At 42.0% G+C, this 4,154-nt stretch overlaps 1 pseudogene; it reads right to left on the reverse strand.

Annotated features, from left to right (window-relative positions):
* Nucleotides 1-905: 905 nt before the first annotated feature.
* On the reverse strand, nt 906-2,377 carry LOC122435074 (annotated as a pseudogene).
* Between the last annotated feature and the right edge of the window lie 1,777 nt (nt 2,378-4,154).

Below are 4,154 nucleotides of genomic sequence, written 5' to 3' on the forward strand. Positions count from 1 at the left end.
GAGGAAGATCAGGAAGTCTACTTTATCTGAGAGAAGGGTGTGACTGAAACCTAAACCATTGCTTTAAAAAAAAAATCCACAGCTACAGGAGAAAAAAATGGCCTATCAAGTAATAAAACCCATTTTAAACTCCTCTCTTCTTGATGTGAGGGATCAAATCTCACAAGGTTTATTTGACTCCCTGTCTCTCTGATAAGATCACGAAGGCAGACTATAGTCCACAATGACTTACATGTTTTAGAGTTATTTCTATTGCTTAAGTAGTATTCATTGTCATTTACTAGACCATAGTTCTGGGGAGAAAAACAGAAAGGATATTGACTCTGTACAAAACTAGTCATCCCATCAAAATGTGATGATCTGGTTTGAATGCCTGTCAGAGAGCTCTACAGAAAACAAGTTAGTCAAAATAAACCATTTTGTGTCATGAAAGTAAAGATACACATCTAAACCCTAACATAATTTGTACATAACTTAATGATGCTCTAGTTCCTATGGAGCAGGTGTGAGAATGCTCTTCATATCATCTCACAAAGGAGCACCTGTGCACAAGGACTGGCATCTCAAATATCTAAGCTAAGAGCAGAAGCAACAGCATGCCAGTGTTCCCCATCGTGGGGAGGAATCTCTGATTCCCACTGTGGGGAGAGTGTATCACCTGCCTTCCTCTGAAAGAATTTCTGTCCTATGCCTGGTTTTAGATTTGGTTCAGTTATTCAGTCATATTATATCTTTCTTCCACCTTTCCATGATTTCTTTTAATTTCTCATCTTCAGTGGAAACGCCCTTGTTTTTAGGACACATTAATTTCAATCAATTCAATTATTTTTTTTTTTACCAGTGGGGAGAAAAAGCATTTTTATAGACCTAAAATTGTCATTGGTGCATTTAGATTTTGGTGCAGGAAAATTTAAAGTAACTCTACAATAATACAATGTTAATAGAAATTGGCCATGTATTGAGTCATCATTTAAACAGAAGTAATTTCTTGGTCAAATTAGTGAAACCTTAAAAAAAAGGATTGTCTCTAGAGAACATCATTTGAAAACAATGCTTTTTCAGACACATTCTGATACTCAGATTCACTTTATAACAGTTACAGATTAATTACATCTTTCTTACTAAAAAGCTGTCAGATTTCCATTTCTTCAGGAGATATTTTCAGCAGTGTGTTGTTCGATTCCACAGGTTAAGCTCTCTTCATTATTATTAAGAATTTCATACATACTAGAAAGACTGCCATTCACTGCTTTTTCGTCTTTCCAAAAAGACACAGGCAGACTTGAGAGACTAAAGCTAACGTCTTTAAAGGCATGCAACAAGAATATTCCCACAATGATTGTAAAGAAGCCACTCAGAGTACCAATGACATCATCAACAGGCATGTCTTGTCACTCCTTAAAAAGAATAGCTGAACAAGTTAAAACTGATGTTGCAAAGAACACGTAATATATTGGAGTCACGATAGAAGTGTTGAATATGTCCAGGGCCCTGTTCAGGTAATTAATCTGTATGCTCACACAGACTATAAGGCTCAGCAGCAGAATCCAGGTCAGGGGATGTCGTAGCACAGGTTTTCCAGCAAACAGCTCTTTGATAGCAATGCTCAGGCCTTTAGCACAGGAGACTGAAACTGCCCCAATTACAGGGCAGAGTGTGATATACACAAGAATGTTTGTCTGTCCATGGCGAGGTCCCACCACAAAAATTAATATCAAGGACACAATGACCACAAGTGTTGCAAAGACAACAAAACCCGAATCTCCAAGCTTGTGAGACATTTCATTTAAAGTCTCAACCTCCTCTCCTTTTGGAGCATGAATAACCATAATTGTAGATCCCAGAATACTTAACAAACATCCACTTTTTCCATGAAGATTAAGTCTTTTATTTAGAAAGTATGAAGAAAGAATGGCACTTACTAGGACACTGGGTGCTCCTAACGGAGTCACTAGGGTGGCTGGTGCAAAGGCATATGCAGCAAAGTTGGCCACCTCGCCAGGTCCCATTGACAACAGTCCAGCCCACCAAAACCATTCTTTGAGATATGCATGGCCACCTTGACCTGCTCTCATGGAGCCTTTTCTGGCAAGTCGAAGAAGGCCTTTTTTTTTTTTTTTTCAAAATGAAACTCCCTCCAATGAAAATACTGGAACTCATAGCCAATCCCAGACCAATGTAAAAGTCATACTTTCCATGCCCCTGGCTCATTTCGCTTGTTACTTAAAAAGCTACTGTGAATCACATTAATCAAGAACAGAGAAACTGTTGATGCTGGAGGTAGGATGATGCAGTCTTCAAATACAGCAATGAGTCCGAATCTGTTTCGAAGCGCAGAGAAGTTCCTCCGTGCTACGTAGGGACAACAATGAACACCCAGAAGGAGTGTTCCCAAAGCAGCAGCCAATGATATAGATCTGGTAATGTTCTGTTCCCACTCTGTATAACTGAAGGTCAATCACAGCCAGGAGAGCCGAAGCTGGCAGGTCTGCCGCGAGGCTTCCCCTCCGCTATCCGGCCCGGGTCATCTCCGCTCACACCCCGACACAGACCGCTCCGGCTACCCTCTTCTGAGCTTGCGTGGCCACCGCCTTCATCTCCGTCCAGTGGGAGGTGCGAGCATCCAGGGCTGCAGCCGTGCGCACCGCTTCCTCCATGGAGGAGCGCCCAGGGGAACTTGTCCCGGAAGACCTCCAGCCCCCACCATCGCCGCCGCCACCGCCGCCACCAGGCCAATTCAATTATTTTACTGAATTAAAACTTTAGAGCAAAATCTAGAATCTGAATATTTATTTAGAACACCAATATCATACAACTTATAGAAAGTTTGGTTTTATTAATTTTTAGGAAACCCCACCCCCCTTCAAAGGGAAGAGAGCATTATCCCCATGGAGCTGACAAGTTCAGCAAGATGAAAAACTAGTTTCTTCTCCCTGAAAAAGCCCTGTAGAATATTTTTTGAACACAAAAGGCAGGAAAGATGGGAGTGAGACTGCCTCCTTGTCATAGAAATAGCATCTAGAGGCAAGGGTGGCCAAGGACAGTTAGAACCAGTGGGGAAAAATATTTTATTCTGATTTCCTACTCATAGTCCTCTAGATCCTGGCTGAGGAGCCAAAACCAGATGAACGTGAGGATGAGATAACGAACCTAACTAGCATAGTGAACCATTCCAGGGACTTTGATACTGAGATACTGGAATACTTCTCTAGTCCAGTATCTGAAGCCACGGCAACAACATCAATCATCACAGCAAAAAACTCTCGTTGCTTCATTCTTCCTGGATGGCTGGAGCTGGACTAGGATTGGAGGATTCTGGGTGGATCAGTTATAGGAGGATGTAATCTTGGTGATCTGGGACATAACAGGTTACTGGTTAGGGTACTGCAATAAGAACAGCAGACATCAGATCCTATCAGTTTAGGACCTGATGAGCATCTAAACTGAGTCCACTGGCACTATCACTCAAGGATTCACACTTGTGAGAGGGAATTTCTGCTTCGAACAGGTACCAAAACAGGAAAGAGGATCCACTCTGCCTGGCTGGTATGGCTGCTGTTCCAATGGCTCACTCTGTCTCAAACTCTCCCTTGTTGTTCTGTCTTGCATCTACTTCAAAGGTATGCAGGAGGGTTAAATAAAATCACTCATGTAAATAATGTTTCACAAATATTTTATCTATTTAAATAATAGTTTTGTTATATGCTGTTATTGTTCCAGTCACTTAGTTGTATCCAACTCGTTGGGACCCCATGGACTGCAGCACGCCAGGTTTCTCTGTCCTTCACCATCTCTTGGAGTTTGCTCAAACTCATGTCCATGGAGTCGGTGATGCCATCCAACCATGATGCCATCCAACCATCTCTTCCTCTGTAATCCTCTTCTCCTCCTGCCTTCAATCTTTCCACACATCAAGGTCTTTTCCAATGAGTCAGTTCTTCGCATCAGGTAGCCAAAGTATTGGAGCTGCAACTTCAGTATCAGTCCTTCCAATGAATATTCAGGGTTGATTTCCTTTAGGATGGACTGGTTGGATCTCCTTGCAGACCAAGGGATTCCCAAAAGTCTTCTCCAACGTCACAGTTCAAAAGCATCAATTCTTCAGTGCTCAGCCTTCTTTATGGTCCAACTCTCACATCTGTACATGACTACTG

Source organism: Cervus canadensis, chromosome X, assembly GCF_019320065.1.
Source record: "Cervus canadensis isolate Bull #8, Minnesota chromosome X, ASM1932006v1, whole genome shotgun sequence".
In the NCBI taxonomy this organism is placed as follows: Eukaryota; Metazoa; Chordata; class Mammalia; order Artiodactyla; family Cervidae; genus Cervus; species Cervus canadensis.